Source organism: Sciurus vulgaris (genome assembly GCF_902686455.1).
Source record: "Sciurus vulgaris genome assembly, chromosome: 16".
NCBI lineage: Eukaryota > Metazoa > Chordata > Mammalia > Rodentia > Sciuridae > Sciurus > Sciurus vulgaris.
The window spans coordinates 66,608,761-66,631,043 of record NC_136477.1 but is presented as its reverse complement, the minus strand read 5'-3'; the positions used below and the strand labels follow the sequence as shown (position 1 = coordinate 66,631,043).

At 39.2% G+C, this 22,283-nt stretch overlaps 1 protein-coding gene and 1 pseudogene across 2 annotated transcripts in view; one reads left to right on the top strand and one right to left on the bottom strand.

Annotated features, from left to right (window-relative positions):
- Window positions 1–22,283, top strand: part of LOC306646623 (zinc finger protein 610-like) — an 827,359-nt gene that overhangs the window by 438,643 nt on the left and 366,433 nt on the right. The window lies entirely within an intron of this gene.
- Window positions 13,043–14,702, bottom strand: LOC306646067 (ubiquitin-conjugating enzyme E2 variant 1-like; annotated as a pseudogene). The gene has a single exon. The product of its transcript is annotated as a ubiquitin-conjugating enzyme E2 variant 1-like (transcript).

Here is a 22,283-nt window from a genome sequence, read left to right as displayed (position 1 = left end):
GCAATTCTCCCTCTCTTAGTGGGAAGAAAACATGGAGTGAATCTGTTTTAGGCAGGGGGGAAAAAAAAAAAAAAAAAAAAAACAACCAAAAAGTCATCTACAACTTCTGTAGTTTTCAGCTGCTGTTATAGGCAGTGCCTTTTTACTCCCTCTGGAGACACAATGGTCCTCTAATCTCTTTTGTTTCCCTACTCTCCACATTCACTTTTAACTTCCAGGTTTCCCCTTAAATTGACAAACTCCTACTAAAACAAAACTGTCAACAACTCCTAAGCAAGCTTGATAGAAATGCCAAAATACAGAACACTCTTCTTGCAGGAAGTCTGTTCAAACAGATGATCCTACCCCTTTCTCTCCCTCCTCCCCACCTCACGAACTGAATCTTCAGATCTACACTACTGGTAGAATTTACTTTAAAATCCCCATGCATGTTTTAAACTACTTTTAGATGAACAATAGCTTTTTCATTTCAACTACTTTTAAATATGGTTACAAATAGATCTTTGACTTGGAGAATTATTTTACTCCATCTGGAAGATGCCTGTCTTAGACCAATATATGATCTGAATTATATAAAAATATAGGAAGAACACAATGGGAAACACATAATGTCCACATCACCTAATGGGAAAATGAAAGAAAGGAGGATCAAAGGTGGAGTTGTGTGTGCATAAATATGTATATATATACATACATATTTATATATGTATGTATATATGTAATAAAACGGAATGTTTTCACTTTGGTTGGGGTATGAGTGATTGAACCTGGGACACTTACCTACTGAGCCACAACCCATTATTTTTTATTTTGAGACAGGGTCTTACTAAATTTCTTAGGGTCTCACTACTTTTCTGAAGCTGGCTTTGAACTTGTGATCCTCCTGCTTCAACATCCTGAGGCACTGGGATTGCAGGTGAGTGCCACAGCACTGGGAATAATGTTTTAACTTTTTGATGTGGTTCTGTCAAAAGCTTTTCATCAAAATATACTAATCTTTCAATGGACACATCAAGATGACCTAGTCAAGTAGTTCTTATTTTAAAAGAACTGCTATTTAATTTTGCTCTGAATTCTCATCTCACTTTGCTCCTGCAACACTTCCACTGAAACCTTTATTTAAATAGTGTTTGTCCTCACAGATTACCACCAAAAAGTGTGACTTTTGTCACCAAGGATCTTTCCTTCTGTTTAATGCTACTTTCTCCTAGGAAGATAAAGCAATGTTATTTTTTTCAGTTACCTAAATCTCCTGTGAGATTTCAGAATAATTGGTTTCCCATTCCATCCCTCCCAAGACCTATGGTAGTGGAAGTGTTAAGGGATACTTAAGAACAAGATATCTCATCTACAACCATCCAGTTTCTATTAAACCATGGTTTGTCAGGTGTTGGAGAACACAGATGGTATTATTTCTGTTAATGAATCACTGGACCACAAGGAGCTACATCTGTATCTGAGAGAGACAACTGCATGTCACCCAGACATACAAGTCAAGTTGGGTGCAGTAGTCAGATGGATTTGGAGTTGTTGTCCTTGGGGTAGGAATGAGCATATCAAGAGCCAAATTAACATTGAATTCTAGTGGCTAGACAAGAAGCAGACACTGCTAGATATTCAGTAAAATGTTTTCTCCTCTTACAGTATCATATATCCCTTTGGAATAGGGCTGCACAAAGAAGAACTGTATTTTCCTGGTTCTCCTTTAATCTATGTGTGAAATTATGATCAAGTTATCACCAAGCAACATAAGAAGAGCAAATGTGAGCAACTTCTACCTAACCTGTGAGGATTGTACTATTTTGAAAATATTAATAGCACACAACAAACATAAAAAAAGTTCAACATCTCTAGTGATTAGAGAAATATAAATTAAAATGATATTGAGAGTTCATCACACTCCTGTCAGAATAATAATTATCAAGAATACAAGTAAGAATAAATGTTGGCAAGGATATGGTGAAAAATGTTCACTCATACATTGCTGGGGGGACTGCAAACTGGTGCGACCACTCTGGAAAGCAATATGGAGATTCCTCAGAAAACTTTGAATAGAACCACCATTTGGCCCAGTTATCCCACTCCTAGGTTTTTACCCAAAGGTCTTAAAATCAACATACTATCATGACACAGCCACATCAATGTTTATAGCAACTCAATTCACAATAGCTAAACCATGGAACCAACGTAGATGTCCTTCAACAGATGAATGGATAAAGAAATGTGGTATTTATATGCAATGGAATATTACTGAGCCATAAAGACGAATGAAATTGTGGCATTTGCAAATAAATGGACAGAAGTGGAGACTATCATACTAAGTGAAATAAACCAATCCCAAAAACCAAAGTCTGAATATCTTCTCTGATATGCAGGTGCTAACACAAAATAAGTAGGGGAAGGGAAAAATAGAAGTACATAGATAAAGGAGACTGAAGGAAAGGGAGGGGAATGAGAATAGGAAAGACAGTAAAATGAATTGAATACAACTTCACTATGTTCACATATGAATTCATAACCAGTGTAACTCCACATAATGCACAAACACAAGGATAGAAGTGTATACTCCATATACGTATAATATGCCAAAATACATTCTAGTGTCATGTATAACTAAACAGAACAAATAAAATACTAAATTAAAAAATACAGAAAATATTAATAGCAGATAATTTCCCAGACAATAAGTGCAACTGTAAGTGGTGAGGGCCAAACACATATACAGGATAGCCATTGAATTAAACAACAGTTACCTTTACTTTATCAGCAGAAGACCTAAGGTGGAGACTTAACCTGGAAAGCAGATATGGGACTCATAAAGAGGCATGATGAAGAAGAACACAGGCACAACTCTAATTCCACCTCTACAGGTGATGATATTAAGGCACACACACATAATCTATACAAACACACTTTTGGAAATGATATGAATTAATATTTACATGGAAGTTTAGGAAAAATTTTAATCACCATGGAACTTATTTGATTTATATAGCTTTAATAGGAGGCACTAAGAAAAATAAAAGCAGGCATATTTAAAGTTTCAACTCATACATCATGTTCATAAACATTCCAAAACAAAGCACATGGGTTCTGTACATTGAGAGATGCAGAAAGTCACATGACTAAGGGTCTGAATGCACAGCAATCCTATGGGGGAGAAGATGGGGAGTTGGAAATAGGAATACAATCTACCAAAGTTGGCTATGCATGAACTGTAATTGAGTAGATAAAGCACACTCTGTGATTCTGTTTGCTTTCAGAGGCCACATCTATGGGTCATGAAAATGGGGAAAACACTATGCCTGTGGACTTCACAAGCTAATGAAATTACCATGGTACCTCAACCATGAAGGATAACTCCTGATTTCTTGAGTCTTTATTGCTGAGATGCAGACAGTTGGGTGATCTCTAGATTTATTTCCAGCTAAAGTATTTTGGTCTTTTACAATACCCTGGAAATTCAAATTTGTGTTTTGTTTCTTATTTTTTTTTTTAAAGGTGGGACTGGGGTTATGGCTCCCTGGTAGAGCACTTTCCTAGCATGTGTGAGGCACTGGGTTCATTTCTCAGCATGGCATATAAATAAATGAATAAAAAAAGGTCTATCAACATCTAAAAACATTTTGTTAAAAAGTGGCCTATTTATTTCTCAACACTGTTGTAGGACAACTATTATTGTTCTATGAATTACTATGCATCATGGGACTTTTGGAAGCACTCTCAGATTATTTAAGTCCTTTGAGGTTGAAGATTATTTTACATGCCATTATTGAGCATTTTTGGGTATTAAATGGGAAACTTCCTTGGCTAAATGTTACAACTGTACCTCAGGAATACAGATACATGTGCAACACGTATGTTCATTTTTCAAACCTAAGACTAAGGCTTTGTACACTTAGGGTATAAGATGGCTTTGGGTTCTTATCAACCCAGAGGAAGAGGAAGGTCACAGAGTATTCTTAGGATTTCAGTATAGGCTGAATCATGAGGAACATTTGGCTTTATGCAATTTTACTGGTGAGATAATCTGATCCTTACATGAAAATCTGTCAGAAAAGTTAAACTCCAGCAGTAGTACACACAAAGGCTTCAGGGACTAGCTAGGTAGATTGTACAAATGTTTTCCTGCTGGATCAAAAAGAGTAAAATTGCTTGTAACCAATTTGAAAAAAATACTAAATTAGAATGAAAAACAAAAGTTTTGCAAAATGGCACAGGCTTGTCATCATATCTACTCAGGAGGCTAATGCAGAAAGATGACAGTTTGAGGCCAGCCTTTGCAACTTAGCCAGACTACCCATGCCCCAAATAAAATAAAATAAAAAGGAATGGGGACATACACAAGAGTGCTTGTGTAACACACATGAAACCTTGGGTTCAATTCCAGTACTTTAAACTAATGAAATAGGAAGATAAGAACTGCTCTGTCAAATAAAAGACACACAAAGAAGATTCAGTGCAAAGCTATCTACAACCTCTGACCTGTGTTCTCAATAAATTTTTGATAATTTTTTAGTGTGTGCCTTTACCTTTGGCATTGAAAGGGAGTGACAATTCTCGGAGGTCATTGGGCAAGATTTCTGTAAAGCACTTCCTGCTATACTTAAATGCACAGTCTCATTGGTATATCTTCTCAGGCTCTTGGGTTCTCTGGGTTTTACATTTATTATATAAATCTGATGCATAAGATATATAATTACATCAAAGTCAAGTGTAGTTTTTCCTTGCTTGGGAGAAAGAACACCCAAATTGCTTTCAACTCAGTTTAGGGCACTGACCTAATCCTAACCTTAGTCCAAAAATACAAGTTCATGAATGCAAGAAGAGGTCTGAAACATTTTTCCCTGTGGTCACATCTTTTACTGAAGCTCCATATCTGACTCACTAGATGCTGCCAACTAGTATCCTATTGTAACCCAGTAGATCAAGGACATACTGGACAGCAAATATAATCTGTACACTAACCTGTGCTTTAATCATGCTTGTTTTGATTGGGGTTGATGCTGAGATCTAGCAAAGACATGATTTGTTTACTTTTAATGTTACTGGGTTGCTATTGTCAGAGGGCATTCCCTTTTGTGAAAGAATAAAAGAGAATTAATAAAAGCATTATGACTATATAGCCTGAGCAATGAATGAAAAAGGAATTGACCTAGACTTCATTCTGGCAGTTAATACTGACTCACTAGAAAATATTGAACAAGTTTCCTAAACTTTCTGTGCCTTAATTTGCTCATTTGTTAAATGTCCTGCCTTTTCCTCAAGGTTATAACAATCACAGTTTCTATATTTACAAACTGTTCCAAAGGCCCCTCACTCAAGTATTTAAGAATACTTTCTCAGTGCTATCTATGGGCCAGACACTGTTCTAGGTACAAATCCAATATATCCTAAAGGTGAATTATCTTCCCTCTCTCAAACCAGATTTTCTCTCTTATAATCCCTCAGTGGTAGCACAAACATTCATTTCCCAGGGTAAACACCTGTGGGAGTCCTCCTGGAATCTGTTTCTCTCACCTTCAACCATGTGCTTATCAATAACCAAATCACTTCAAGAGCATCTTCACTATTTTTTTTTCTTTCAGCAGTAGAGATTGAATGCAGGGTCCCACACATGCTAGGTAATTGTTCTACCATTGAGCTACACAGCTTTTCATTTTACATACCTTTTATTTCATTTTACAGTCATTTGTACTTTGAGACAGTCTCACTAAGTTTCCCAGGGTTACCCTGAACTTGCCATCCTCCTATCTCAGCCTCCCAAGTAGCTGGAATTACAGGTGTGCTCCATTGTACCCAGCTCTGTCACCAATTTTTAAATATATTTATTATCCCTTACAAATATTGTCTCAATGGCTTTGCCTTTGTGATCCCTCTGATCTAAATTTTCTTCCTCTGATTTTACAAAGCTGGCTTCCCATCATTCAGACCTTAATTTCAATGTCATTTTTCTAGTGACATCCTCTTCAACCCACTCTATTCAGCTGCTACCCAGTCCTATTCTCAATATCATCACCTTCTTAGCACTATTCTACCTGACAGTTTATTTGTACTTTCTTTACTTTTTATAATTCTTCATCACTAGAACCTGAGCTCCACAAGTGCAGGGACCTTATCTATCATGTTTACCTCTATTCTAGACACTGGGGATATGACCAACTTTATTATCACTCTCTACTGTATTCATCTGGCAAATATACAACCCCGGTAAGACTCAATTCTCTAACTCTTCCCCACCTTCAGCCAACACACACCATGCTGCCTGGTCTCCTGACCATCAACTTCAAGTGGCCCTCACTGCCGTTTGGCAATGGTACCATATTCCTCTCATGCTTTCACTCTCCACTTTCATAGACAACTATTTCACATCTTTCTGTCCTCAAACCCCCAACACCCCTCCCGCACAAGCTCACCAGGTGCCATTTTTTCTTATTTCATTTAGACAATAAAGTCAGGAGAGATCAGGTGTTGTCACCACCAAATCTGTTTCCATACTGTGCCTTCTACTGTCTAGGCCAAACCTTCTACTTGTGCATTATTAGATCCCACCTCCTCTCACTTAAGAACATTACCCTGGTATCATTAGATTTTATCTCCACTGGATCATTTCCATCAGCATTCAATATGCTCTAACATCACCATCTTAAAACAAAATAAACTGCCCTTGACCTGGTAGTTACTGCTGCCAATTTTTTGCTTCCTTTTACATCAAAATACTTCAAAAGGGGTGAGATAGGCTGTCTCCACCTTCTTTTCTCTCATTCTCTTTATTTAATCACTCCAGTCAGGCACTGGACTCCTTGCCAAGACCATTGAAAACCATAATGTTGATCAATTTAGTGCTTATTTTCTATCCTATCTTTACTCCACATCTTAACTGCATTTGATGAAGACCATCACTCTTGAAACCCTATTTCATTTGGTCTTTGAAGTACTATATTCTTAGTTATCATACTATTTCATTGGCTGATCTTAGTCTCTTATGTGCCTCCTCTTCTCAATTTCTAAATATGAGTTGATCAAGGATTAGTGTTTTCTTATAGTTTCAGTCATGGTCCTGGGGATATTATAACTTTAGCTCCACCCTAAAATTATGACTTCCTTATCTGTGCTCAGTTCTAACCATTTACCCTGAACTCTAGAATAGTCTATCCAGTTAACTATACAAAACCTGTATTTGGATCTGTATTATTGTCTCATTATGCCCTGTCCAAATTTGAATTGTTTTTTTCTCAACATGAGTTCCTTTTGAAAAAAGCTTTCAATACATATATTTTACAAATTTTAATGGACATAATAATTGTACATATTTATGGGATACAGTGACATTTCATTATGTGTATACAATGTGAAATAATCATATCCAGGTAATTGATTTATCAATCACCTCAAATATTTATCATTATATTGTTAGTAACATTCACTATACTCTCTACTATTTTGAAATATTCAACTAATTATCATCAACCATAAGAACTCCATTGTGCTAGAGAGCATTAGAAGTTATTCCTCCTATCCAGCTGCACCTCTGTGCCCATTAACCATCCTTTCTCTATTCCCCTCTTCTTCTCACTCTTCCTAGACTCTGGTAATAATTGTTCTACTCTCCACTTCTATGACATCAACTTTTTCAGTTTCCACATTTAAGTGAAAATATGCAGTGTTTTTTTTGTGCATGACTTATTTCACTTAATGTCCCACAGGCTCATCCACATTGCTCTAAATGGTAGAATTTCATCCTTTTTGGCTGAAAAATATTCCATTGTATATATGGGCCACATTTTCTTTTTTCACTCATTTATTCACAAAAGGGCTCCTAGGTTGATTCCATATCTTGGCTATTATAAATAGTGCTGTACTAACCATGGGAGTGATATCTCTTTGACATACTGATTTCATTTCCTTTGGATATACACTCAGTAATGGATTTTCTGGATTATATGGTAGTTCTACTTTTAGTTTTTGTTCGTTTTTTTTTTTTTTGAGGAGCCTCATAGCGTTTTTCATAACGGCTGTACTAATTTATATTCCCACAAGCAATGTATGAGAGTTCTTCTATGTCTGCATACTTGTCAGCACAAAAAGGAACTCATGATGTTCCCCAAACTCTTTGTTCTGTCTTCCTTCTTTCATATGGCAACTCCATTCTACCACATGCTAATGCCAAATCCTTGAAATATCTTTTATTCTCCTATTTCTCCCCAAATCTCAATTTGTGAATCTTCTAGGCATTACCTGTTCAATATATCTACTCACCACACCACTATTACCATGCTGGCCCCCAAATTATCATCTTTTTCACTGACTATTGCAATATACTCCTAACTCAAATCTCTGCTTCTCCCCTTTAGGCTCATTTCATACAGCATTCAGAGTAAAACTTTTAAATGTTTTATGTGACTTGCACACCTGGAATCTCTCAACTAGACTTTCTCAACTATATTTTAAATGCCAGACTCAATATGTCAAGGGTCTACTTAGCTTATAGCTAGGACCCCATCTCTGAAATGTTGAAGTTAAAAATAATCAGCATCCTTTTGTTTAACTGGCAGGTGGTTGATATTATTGCTTTACCAGATAAATATAGTGCATGAGAATCTGGATGAGAGGAAATATGTCAAACAGAACAGGATGCAAAAAACACTCAGTATCAGTTTCATAGAACAGAGGATCTTCCAGAGATGCCACCAAAGGATACAAATCATAAGGTTTTGAGAAAACACCCAAATAGGGGAGTAAAACAGGGACTTAGGCTTCCTTTGCTAAAAGCCCTGTCTCTTCTCTTGGACTTGCTGATGCCCAATGGGTAACTAAAAGCAGGGTAAAGTTTGGCATCTCTGTCTTCATTTTGTGTTTCTCTTTTATTACCTTATTAAACTTTTGGTAAGATTTCTGCTCAACTCTGGATCATATGATAGTTCTATTTCTGGTTGTTTTTGTTGTTGTTCTGAGGAGCCCCATAGCATTTTCATAATGGCTATACTAGTTTATATAAGCATAAGCATATTAATCATTAAAGGAGTATTCATTTAAAGTTGATAATGTGCTTTCTTCAAGGCTGAAGACATTAAAGTCAGAAAAACTAAGGTGTTTTCCACAAACTGCCTGCTTTTACTGTATCCTGTTCCATGGCCCTGGGGTATTGCCTAGAAGTCTTCAGTCATTACCCTACATTTCCCACATTAAGTCTTGCAGGCAGATCAACCATGAAGAGATTGCCCTCCCTCTCAGGAGCAGTATAGTACCATGGGAACTGAATTGTCCCCCATTCCAGGGTCATAGATCTAATAGATACATAATTTATGATGCAAGAGGGAATTGCCCCTGGAACTGTTGCAATTGGTGTGATTAGAACTCAACAAAATGATAAACCACACCACAGTTTGACCAAGCCTGCTTTTTACACATACCTCTTGTCTCCTACCCCAGTTCTTTCTCTATTTAAGCCTAAGCTCACATCAAACCTGAAAGACAGGATTGAGAGACTTGACATCACTTGTATTTCCAATACAGCTACACTGAATAAAGTTCCTTTCTTTCTTTTCCCCATTATTTATTCCATTTGGTTTTAGGGCATTTCAGATTTGTTAGGACCCCCAGCATTAGGCCTCTAGCATAGGACTTGGGTGACAGAAAAGGTGCTTCACAAAATCAATGTGGCCATATGCTGTGACATAGCTTTTCTGTCTCAGCATTGATCTTAGCATTGATTACTACTGGATTTTTTTAATTAAAAATCATAAATTTACATAGGGCAATGTTGTTTGATTCATTCTGTTAATTTTTCCCTTCCCCCCTCCCCTCCCACTCCTCTTTTCCCTCTATACATTCCTTTCTTCCTCCATTCTTACCACCCTCCTTATCCCTAACCCTAAAACCTAACCCTAACCCTAACACTAACCCCTCCAACCCCCCCATATATCCTCATCCGCTATCAGCGAGATCATTCGTCCTTTAGTTTTTGAGATTGGCTTATCTCACTTAGCATGATATCCTCCAGTTTCATCCATTTGCCTGCAAATGCCATAATTTTGTCATTTGTCATGGCGGAGTAATATTCCATTGTATATATAGGCCACAGTTTCTTTATCCATTCATCAACTGAAGAGCATCTGGGTTGGTTCCACAATCTGGCTATAGTGAATTGAGCAGCTATGAACATTGATGTGGCTGTATCTCTGTAGTATTCTGACTTTAAGTCCTTTGGGTATAGGCCAAGGAGTGGGATAGATGGGTCAAATGGTGGTTCCATTCCAAGCTTTCTGAGGAATCTCCGTACTGCTTTCCAGAGTGGCTGCACTAGTTTGCAACCCCACCAGCAATGTTTGAGTGTACCTTTTTCCCCACATCTTCGCCAACACCTATTGTTGCTTATGTTCTTGATAATCGCCATTCTAATTGGGGTGAGATGAAATCTTAGGGTAGTTTTGATTTGCATTTCTCTTATTACTAGAGATGTTGAATATTATTTCATATATCTGTTGATTGCTTCTACATCTTCTTCTGTGAAGTGTCTGTTCATTTCCTTAGCCCATTTGTTGATGGGATTATTTGTATTCTTGGTGTAGAGTTTTTTGAGTTCTTTATAGATTCGGGATATTAGCGCTCTATCTGAAGTATGAGTGGCAAAGATATTCTCCCACTCTGTAGGCTCTCTCTTCACATTAGTGATAGTTTCCTTTGCTGAGAGAAAGCTTTTTAGTTTGAATCTATCCCAGTTGTTGATTCTTGCTTTTATTTCTTGTGCTATGGGAGTCCTGTTAAGGAAGTCTGCTCCTAAGCCAACAAGTTGAAGATTTCGACCTACTTTTTCTTCTATAAGATGCAGGGTCTGATTCCGAGGTCCTTGATCCATTGTGAGTTGAGTTTTGTTCAAGGTGAGAGATAGGGGTTTACTTTCATTCTGTTGCATATGGTTTTCCAGTTCTCCCAACACCATTTGTTGAAGAGGCTATTTTTTCTCCATTGCATATTTTTGGCCCCTTTGTCTAGTATGAGAAAATTGTATTTATTTGGGTTTGTGTCCATGTCCTCTATTCTGTACCATTGATCTACCTGTCTGTTTTGGTACCAATACCATGCCATTTTTGTTACTATTGCTTTGTAATAGAGTTGAAGATGTGGTATTGTAATACCCCCTGTTTCACTCTTCCTGCTAAGGATTGCTTTAGCTATTCTGTGTTTCTTATTCTTCCAGATGAATTTCATAATTGCTTGCTCTATTTCTGAAAGGTACATCATTGGGATATTAATTGGAATTGCATTGAATCTATATAGCACTTTAGGTAGTATGGCCATTTTGACAATATTAATTCTTTCTATCCATGAACATGGGAGATTTTTCCATCTTCTAAAGTTTTCTTTAATTTCTTTCTTTAGTGTTCTGTAGTTCTCATTTCTTTCTTTAGTGTTCTGTAGGTCTTTCACGTCTTTTGTGAGATTGATTCCCAAGTATTTTATTTTTTTTTTGATGCTATTGTGAATGGGGTAGTTTTCCTAATTTCTCTTTCTGAAGATTCATCACTTACGTATAAAATTGCATGGGATTTATGAGCATTGATCTTGTAACCTGCTACTTTACTGAATTCACTTATGAGTTCTAAGAGTTTTCTGGTGGAATTTCCAGGTTCCTCTAAATATATAATCATGTCATCAGCGAACAGGGATAGTTTGAGTTCCTCTTTTCCAATTCGTATCCCTTTAATTACTTTGGTTTGTCTAATTGCTCTGGCGAGAGTCTCAAGAACAATGTTGAATAGAAGTGGTGAAAGAGGGCATCCCTGCCTTGTTCCAGTTTTTAGGGGGAATTGCTTTCAATTTTTCACCATTTAGAATGATATTGGCCATGGGCTTAGCATAGATGGCCTTCACAATGTTAAGGAATGATCCCACTACCCCAATTTTTTCTAGTGTTCTGAGAATGAAGTGATGCTGTATTTTATCAAATGCTTTTTCTGCATCTATTGAAAAAATCATGTGATTTTTAACTTTTAATCTGTTGATATGGTGAATGACATTTATTGATTTCTGGATGTTGAACCAACCTTGCATCCCTGGGATAAAACTCACTTGATCATGGTGCACTATCTTTTTATTATATTTTTGTATGCGATTTGCTAAAATTTGTTGAGAATTTTTGCGTTGATGTTCATTAAGGATATTGGTCTGAAATTTTCTTTCCTCGATGTATCTCTGTCTGGTTTAGGTATCAGGGTGATATTGACTTCATAGAATGAGTTTGGGAGGGTTCCGTCCTGTTGTATTTTATGGAATACTTTGAGAAGTATTGGAATGAGCTCTTCTTTAAAGGTTTTGTAGAACTCGGCTGAGAACCCATCTGGTCCTGGACTTTTCTTTGTTGGTAGGCTTTTGATAAACTTCTATTTCATTGCTTGAAATTGATTTATTTAAGTTGTGTATGTCTTTCTCATTCAGTTTAGGTAATTCATATGTCTCTAGAAACTTGTTGATGTCTTCGAGGTTTTCTGTTTTGTTGGAGTATAGATTTTCAAAATAGCTTCTAGTTATGTTTCGTATTTCACTCCTGTCTGTTGTGATATTTCCTTGTTCATTCCGAAATTTAGTAATTTGAGTTTTCTCCCTCTTTCTCTTTGTTAGCATGGCTAAGGGTTTATCAATTTTGTTTATTTTTTCAAAGAACCAACTATTTATTTTGTTAATTTTTCTGATTGTTTCTTTTCTTTCGATTTCTTTGATTTCAGCTCAGATTTTAACTATTTCCTGTCTTCTACTACTTTTGGTGTTGGTCTGCTCTTCTTTTTCTAGGGCTTTTAGCTGTAATGTTAAATCATTTATTTGTTGATTTCTACTTCTTTTGTTGAATGTGCCCCATGAAATAAATCTTCCTCTCAGTACTGCTTTCACAGTGTCCCAGAGATTTTGATATGATGTGTCTTTGTTCTCATTTACTTCTTCTCTTCTTCTTCTTCTTTTTTTTTTTTTTGAACACCATGAATTGCCTTTATTTCGTTATGCATCTGCATTTCAGCATTTAGTGTCCTGAACCGGAAGTGGGAGACGCAGCAACATGCCAGGAAGCCAGGCCCGCAGACTCCAGGGCCTGCTGTGCACACCGGCTCCTCCTCAGTCCCTGCTGAGCACCTGGGAAGCAGAGGCACCAAAACCAGCCTGTGCGCTGGGTCCAGGTTTCTCTGGTTCCAGTTGTCAGATTCTGCACTGGACCCACGTGGATGGCAGGGGACCCCAACAGGAGCCCTGGTCACCCCTCTTCACCGTCTGCAAGCCAAGTCATTACAGGAGAAGGAAAAATCCAGAGGGACCTTGTGTGCTCACGAGTGTCTTCAAGTGGCCTTTCTGCAGGTCTAGCCAGCGGGGACTATGAGGGCTGGCAGGTCTGGGAAACCCTGGTGGCTGCCCTGTCCACCTTAGGACCTGGGCCAGACGCATGGGCTGAGGGTGACAGCAGAGCACAGGCCCAGGAGCCACAGCTCGTTGCCCAGGCTGGACGAGAGGGGATGGGGGTGGTTCCAGGAGTGGAGGAGGGAGGTCAGGGGCTTTCCGAGCTGACCCAGGGCTCTGGCCAAGTTGAGGACAGTGGAGAAGAGCGAGGGTGGTGCCAGTGGACAGGGGCTGAGGACGAGGAAAAGCAGCACCCCTCGATCAGGTGGGGGAGGGAGCCCTGAATTCCTCGCGAAGGCCGATTTCAGAGGGGACGGAGGGTTACAATCTGTGCTTCGGCCAAGGATGGGGGTGGAGAGTGGGGGACCATGGCTTGGAAGGGGAGCGTTTTAAGACTTAAAGGTGACCAAGTGAGGCAAAGCAGCCCGCCCAGCGCAGTCCCCAGGTGCCACCTGCCACCTTTGCTCTGCTCTAGCAGGCCTCTCGGGGGCTGTCCCAGGGTGGGCGGAGGCAGGGGAGGGAGAAGGCAGAGCCCCGGCCACGTCATCAGCAGCAAGGTGGTTGTGTGATGTGTCTTTTCACAGTTGAGTTAGATGTGCCCACCGGTCAGGATGGGAATCGATTTAAATAGACTTTCTTGATCCCAGAAGTTCAACTACATGGACAGTGGTTACACTTGACAGGAGGATTTGTTATAGCACAACTTATATATTTCAAATGGACCAATTAGTATCGTTTACAATATCTTAAGATAAACTGCCTTTGAATGGGAGCTTTCTTTCCAGTACTCTGAGTCTACAAGTTGTGTCTAGAAAATTCACTACGGTGGAAAATGAAGACTGCTCAAATCGAATGGGGCTGTGGTTTCCTTTTTGATTAATTGCTGTAGCACTGTCCTTCCGGCGACTGAGGGAGTTTCACGTTTTCTTTAGACACCATTAGGCGCCGTAGCTCTTGCAGAACGACCTTGATGCTGTACGAACTCTGCCATTTTGCTAGCACTGATATGGCCCGTGGATCCACCACTCCATTAGAACTATTAACTCCATTCATACTAATTTTTGTTACAAATCTTACAAAGGGGGGTGCTTCTGGGTATTTAGGTCCACATTCTATTTTAAGGCTGTACATTCGGTTTTCATAAATTGTTCTTGGAGGCCCAATTATCATCCCTGTCCATCTCGTAAGTGTCATGTCTTCATCATCTTCTAGACCCCAGCTAACTGTGGCATCTCCTACTCTTTCTGGCCTTCTTCAAGTTCTTCCAACAGTCGGAAATTGCGAGGGACTTTTACTCCCGAGCCCGTGGTGGCTGCCATCTTGCCTCGCTGTGGCTCCTGTTCTCATTTACTTCTAAGAATTTTTTAATTTCCCTCCTGATGTCTTCTGTTATCCATTCATCGTATAATAGTGTATTATTTAATCTCCAAGTATTGGAGAAGTTTCTGTTTTTTATTCTGTCATTTACTTCTAATTTCAGTCCATTATGATCTGATAGAGTACAAGGTAGTATCTCTATCTTCTTCTATTTGCTAACAGTAGCTTTGTGGCATAAAACATGGTCTATTTTAGAGAAGGATCCATGTGCTGCTGAGAAGAAAGTGTATTTGTTGTTTGTTGAATGGTATATTCTATATAAGTCAGTTAAGTCTAAATTGTTGATTGTGTTATTGAGATCTATGGTTTCTTTATTCAATTTTTGTTTGGACGATCTATCCAGCAGTGAGAGAAGTGTGTTAAAATCACCTAGTATTATTGTGTTGTGGTCTATTTGATTTCTGGAATTGAGAAGGATTTGTTTGTCGTACATTGATGAGCCAATGTTCGGGGCATAGATATTTATGATTGTTATTTCTTGCTGATTTATGCTACCCTTAAGCAGTATATAATGTCCTTCTTTATCCCTTCTGACTAGTTTTGGCTTGAAGTCCACATTATCTGAAATGAGGATGGATACTCCAGCTTTTTTGCTATGTCCGTGTGCATGGTATGTTTTTCCCCATCCTTTCACCTTTAGTCTATGGGTATCTCTTTCTATGAGATGGGTCTCTTGCAAGCAGCATATTGTTGGATTTTTCTTTTTAATCCAATCTGCCAGTCTATGTCTTTTGATTGATGAGTTCAGGCCATTAACATTCACAGTTATTATTGTGATACGATTTGTATTCCTAGTCATTGGACTCATTTTTGTTTTTTGACATGATTTGGTTTCTCCTTTATTTGGCTATTCCTTTAGGCTAGTTCCTCCCGTTGGTGATTTACATCATTGTTTTTCATCTCTTCCTCATGGAATATTTTGCTGAGAATGTTCTGTAATGCCGGCTTTCTTTTTGTAAATTCCTTTAGCTTTTGTTTATCATGGAAGGATCTTATCTCATTCTCAAATCTGAAAGTAAGTTTTGCTGGGTATAAAATTCTTGGTTGGCATCCATTTTCTTTCAGGGCTTGGTAAATATTGTTCCAGGTCCTTCTCGCTTTTAGGGTGTGTATTGAAAAATCTGCTGATATTCTTATTGGTTTCCCCCTGAATGAATCTGATTCTTTTCTCTCGTGGCCTTTAAAATTCTGTCTTTATTTTGAATATTAGGTATTTTCATAATAATGTGCCTTGGTGTAGGTCTGTTGTAATTTTGCATATTTGGAGTCCTATAAGCCTCTTGTACTTTGTTTTCCATTTCATTCTTCAGATTTGGGAAATTTTCTGATATTATTTCATTGAATAGGTTGTTCATTCCTTTGGTTTGTTTCTCTAAGCCTTCCTCAATCCCAATAATTCTTAAATTTGGCCTCTTCATGATATCCCATAATTCTTGTAGTTTCTGTTCATGATTTCTTACCATCTTCTATGTTTGGTCAACCTTCTTTTCAAGATTAAATATTTTGTCTTCAATATCTGAGGTTCTGTCTTCCAGGTGATCTATCCTATTGTTTATGCTTTCTATGGTGTTTTTAACTTGGTTTATTGTTTCCTTCATTTTAAGGATTTCCTTTTTTTTTCTGTATCTCTCTTTATTGAAATGCTCTTTTGCTTCCCTTATTTGCTCTTTTAACTGTTGATTGGTGCGTTCATTTAATGCCTGCATTTGTTCTTTCATCTCCTCGTTTGCTTCCCTGATTGTTTTAATTATGTACATTCTGAACTCCCTTTCAGACATTTCTTCTGCTGTGCTGTCATTGGGTTTTATTGATATAGTATCTAGGTTTGTTTCGGACATTTTCTTCCCTTGTTTTCTCATATTGGTCAGATGTCAGTGGGACTCTGTGATATTGTAGATTTCCTTTATTGGCTTATAGTGTCCCTGTAGATTTCCAGTGTATCACCTACCAGCCTTCAGTAGCCAGAAGTCTTGGATTAATTTGATAATGCAGTGATTCTGAAGAACGCTGCCCCTAGCCCAGTACTGGTTCCAGGGAGAGAGACCTGGAGAGGTCTCTTGCTGCCCAGCCCTGGTCCCAGAGGCTGGTTGTAGGTCAGAGGTGTCCACTGGCTTGGGGGCTTGTGGCTGGCTCTGTGTAGACAGGGTCTCACTGGGCGATTTGCCCCGAGAAGCTAGCCTAAAGAGGTGCTTCCCACTGGAGGGGGCTGGGCTGCTTGGGGAAGTCCCTGGAGCCCTGTGCTGGTCACTGAAGCAACCTGTGCATGGGCCAGAGCTGGCAGCGGGGCGGATCAGATCTGACTGGGGCGGGCCAGAGCTGGCCACACTGCTTCTGTGCAGAAGGGCTCGCACTGGGGGACCTGTTCCGAGAGGCTGGAGGATCTGTCCTTGTGAAAGGAGCCCACCACCAGACTGCACAGAGCTGCCTGGGAGAGATGCTATCTGCCCTGTCCTACTCTAATAAGCCACTCGAATCTGGGCCTGCCACCCAGCTGAGCTTCGCTGGGTGGGGGAGACTCACCCCGTGGTTCTATTTTAGTCTGAGTCTCTCAATCCCTCCCCTTCTTGAATCCTGGGTTCTGGGGCCACTGGAGTAGCATTCACCCTCTAGTCCACCATCTTGGATCGCCCTGTGGAAAAAGCCTGCAGCTGGAGGGGTACAATGCTGCCTGGAGAGGTCTCTGGCTGCTCAGCCTTGGTCCCAGAAGCTGCTTGTGTGTCGGAGGTCTCCACTGGCTTGGGGACTTGTGGTGGCTCTGCGTCGAGAGGCTCTCACTGGGCGGTCTGCCCTGGAAAGCTAGCCTAGAGAGGTGCTTCCCGCCGGAGGGGGCTGGGCTGCTTACTACTGGATTTTTATTGTTTGTCTTCCTTTTCAAATATAAGCTCCATGACATTAGTAGCCTTTATCTCTAGTATCATAAGGAGTGCTTGGTACATAAAGAAGTGGCTCAATCAGTATTCACAAAGACTCAAAACACAAAATAAGCTTCATAAAACTGTACTTTATTGGAGTTTCTATGAAAAAGCAACCTAAATTGAACTCATTTGCAGTAAAAAATGAATTTATTGAAGGGGGTGCACTTCTAAAATGGAAACACCAAGATTAAATTACATGGAAATAATATTCTGATCATGTTACTTAGAAAATAATTGTTTCTGAAAGTAGGTCAAAATCTTCATCATGTCAGCTTGGGACCACACTTTCTTAGTAATACTCCCAAAGTACAAGAAATAAAACAAGAATCAGTAAATGGGATGAATTCAAACTAAAATCCTTTTTCTCAGCAAAGTAAACAATCAACAATGTGAAGAGAGAGTCCACAGAAAAACTTTACCACACATGCTTCAGATAGATCACTAATCTCCAGAATTTATAAAGAACTCAAAAAACTTAACACCAAAATAAAAAAAAAAAAAAAAAAAAAAAAAAAAATCAATTAACCCAATCAACAAATGGGCTAAGGAACTAAGCAGACATTTCACAGAAGATATACAATTGATCAACAAATACATGAAAAAATGTTCAAAATCTCTAGCAATCAGAGAAATGCAAATCAAAACTACTTAAAGATTGATCTCACTCCAATCTGAATGGCAATTATCAAGAACACAAACAACAACATAAGTTGGTGAGAATGTGTGGAAAAAGGTACATTCATACATTGCTGATGGGTTTGAAAATTGGTGTAACCACTCTGGAAAGCACTATAGAGATTCCTTATAAAACTTATAATGGAACCACCATTTGACCCAGCTATCCCACTTCTTGGCCAATACCGAAGGTCATAAAATCAGCATACTACAGCGACACAGCCATGACAATGTTTATCGCAGTTCAATTCACAATAGCTTATATTGTGGAACCAACCTAAATGACCTTCAATAGATAAATGAATAAAGAAATTGTGGTATATATTCACAATGGAATATTATTCAGTCATAAAAGATGAATAAAATTATGTATTTGTAGATAAATGGATGGAGTTGGAGAGTATAATGCTAAATGAGATGTCAAGACCAAAAAAACCAATGGCCAAATGTTTTCTCTGATAAGTGGATGCTGATACATATGGAGGGGGGTTTGGAAAATGGAGAAACTTTGGATTGTGTAGAGGGAAATGAGGGAATAGAGGGGGCGGGAGGAAGGAAAGATGATGGAATCAGACAAATCATTATCCAATGTACATGTATGATTACACAAATGGTGTGAATCTACCTGGTATAGAAGGAGAGCAATGAAAAGTTGTACTCCATTTGGTACAATGAATCAAAATGCATTCTGAGGGGCTGGGGAGATAGCTCAGTTGGTAGAGTGCTTGCCTTGCAAGCACAAGGCCTTGGGTTCGATCCCCAGCACCTAAAAAAAAAAAAAAATGCATTCTGCTGTCGTGTATAACTAAATAGAACAAACAATAAAACAAGAAAATAATACAGTTTGTTTCCTGTTTTGCCAATTACCATTAAAAGTCATAGTAAATAGGACCTATTTATAGGTTTTTCTGAGTGTTAAATAAGAAAATATGTGAAAACTCATTAGGTTAGCACCTAGAACTACCTAAATAAATGCAGTTATTTTGTTTTTATCATAATATTTGTCTCAGTGGTATACTCCATCATAAAATCACTCAAAACCGAGGTTGAGTCACCCTTAAGTTAACACATTGGTTAATCTACTCCCAATGGTTTCCTTGAAACATTCTTGGTGGCATAACATCTTTGGTGATTTCAATTTGCTACATTCACAGGCTTTCACCTGGCCTGCAGCTAACAGGGTACAGGTCAGGGGATTTCAGAGTCTAAACCAATTTATCACCAGAGTCAACAGAATTCAGCATGCTCCTGCGAACGGGTCCTTCCTGGCGCAGCTGAAAGGCCCAGCGTGCAGGGCCTGTGGGTGGAGTCTCTCGCATCCAAATGGAGGGCGACCTGCGGGGCTTCTTACTAGCTCAACAGGCAAAGGGCAGACCCGAGGCAGTGCAGACGTGGAAGAGCAAGCAGAACTTACGCCAGTGCGGCCTGACGGTAAGCAGGCGAATGACTGCTCACACCCGCCAACTCCTGGACATTGGCCTTTTGCTGGCTAGGTCATGAGGGCAGCTTTCCCACAGGCCTGGGGTCCTTGGTCTGCCTGCGATGGGTGGTTGCAGAAGGTGCCAAGGCTGAGCCGCGTGCACGGAGGGCGGAGCTGGGCCTAGGCCCCATCCGGGTGGCCAGGCCAGTGGGAGGGAAAACTTGCAAAGGAACGGCAGGAAGCATAGGTCTCAGAGCAGAGACTGCGTCCTGGCGCCCCAAGCTGTGTGATTGCCCTTCAGGTTCCATTGATTTGGAGGCCTGGCCTTCGCATTTGCTTAGATAAAACTCTGAAAACACATGTCCCACTTTTGATTTCTTCTCCGTTGACTGTGCAGGCGCAGTTGGTGATTTGCCACTGGTTAATCACCCTCAAAGCTGTATTTTGACAAATGCAAACAAGGAAAAGTTTGTAGGCTCCTTACCTCACCGTATTGTCAATTTCAGGTCCACCTGCCCCCCTTTTAGTCTTCTAACCTGGAAAGTGCGGGGGTGACCTTCAGTGCCCACCCTCCATCCAGCCTCTCCCAACCTCCTTGTCCTTATTTATCAGACCTGGAAGGTGGTGGTGCCTTAGCGGAGTGACAGCATTGTGCTCAATAATAATATAACAATTTACTCATCATTTTATTGAAATGCTAGTGAGAGCTTGGGTGTTGGGTGCAGGAGACAACAAAGCCGAGATGGTCCCTGTCCACCGAGTTTCTAGATTAGTGAACAATGCTTTTCAAAGTATGAAAGCAAGTGTTTATTCAGCTCATAATTATGCACTAAATATCACGGGAGTGTGAGGTTTTGTTGTTCTCCAAAGGAAACCAAAGGTGCAGTTCTGTTCTCCTTAGAAGAGTGATGGATGCAGATGTATGGAGAGGGTACATGTTTGAAGAGTAGGAGTCTGGCAGAGTGTTTATCCAATCTAAGTACAAATTTTTGGACTGGCCTTTGTGTTCAGTGTATCTCAACTAAAGTGTAAATAGCTAAGTGCTTGCCTATCAACAGTGTGTGCACTTTGATATCCAGCTACAGAGAAACCTACATGTGGATATGAGTTAATGAAATTGAGTAGACAAGAGGCTTGAAGATGAAGAGGATGAGATAGAATGAGTAAAAGCAGAAGTATATAGGAAAATTAGTGGGGGTATTTATCAACTGTTGTTTATAAACCGATATTATAGGGAAAGAAACAGAAAGTAGAAGTAGCCCAAGGCATAATTATTGAATATTGTAACTTGTAATTCCTATTTGCAAAAATAAATATTTTGGGAAATTAATCTTTGTGAGTTAAATTTTTTTTATTTTCCTAATTTCAGAAGTAGTTTGTGTTCTTTGTAAAACATTTGGGGAAATAACCTATGTTTTCTTTGTTCCAGTGCTTTTAGGTTGGTTCCTGGATTCCTGGTCATGGAGGTTGATGCTACCTTAATGAGCCAGTTCTATGGTAGTTATTCAGTAGCTGTACCAGGAAGTTAAACCTCGAGGCTACTCTTCTAGCCCTTCCAACAATTTTATGTTGACCTATTTCCTATATTAAATTCTTTTCTGCCTAACCTTCTTGAATATTTTTTTTTATTTTTGCAGTTGTCTCAATTATTAAATACTGTTATCTTTATGGATATAGTTTCATATTTTAATTAAATGTCTTTTATGGTAATTACAGATTCACATTCATTTTAAAAAAAACATAATAGACATCCCATGTAACCTAACTTAGTTTCTCCAGTGGTAATATCTTACAGAACTATTTAGAATATTATAGCCCAGACATTTACTTGATATAGTCAAGAGCCAGACCATTTCTCTTACTGGAGTCCTAGGACAGAGGCCTAACTCTGGAGATCCAACAGATCGGGTGTGGCCACTCTTCCAAAAAACTAAACAAAAAAGATAATTATGAAAAACATGCCAGGGCCTCTGTCCTCCTTTTTCAGATCCTGCAACATGCATACATTGGATCCTTTTGTTGATGTAAGACAGGAGAGGCTGGACACCTGAGGAGTTTTCAGGAAGCAGGTTTATTGACTGCAGGGTCACGGGAAGCCCTTGCCTAAGAATTCTTCCTCTGAACAAAGATTTTGGAAAGTTTTTGAACTTTATATCCAGTGGGAGGAGAGAGTTGGAGGTTTTACATGACTATTTCTTTCTGATCAATCCCCTAGACCAGGTTTCATAAGTTTTTATCATGAAAACAGAGATAATATCTTTTTGTACATAAACTTGCTGACTAACTCTGTCACACCTTTTGTGTACAAACCTGGCATTTACAAGAAAGAGGAAGCTTCAAACCCCAAGACATCCTGATGATCTGACAAGAGGAGAAGCTTAATTATGGCAAGGGTCTTTTGGGTTGGGGTACCTAGTCTACTTCACTATAGTCACCTCCTTCTAATCACAACTGGTAAAGGTTCCCCTTTACTAAAGATGGAAGTAATTAGATTGGGTAGTCCAGGATAATTC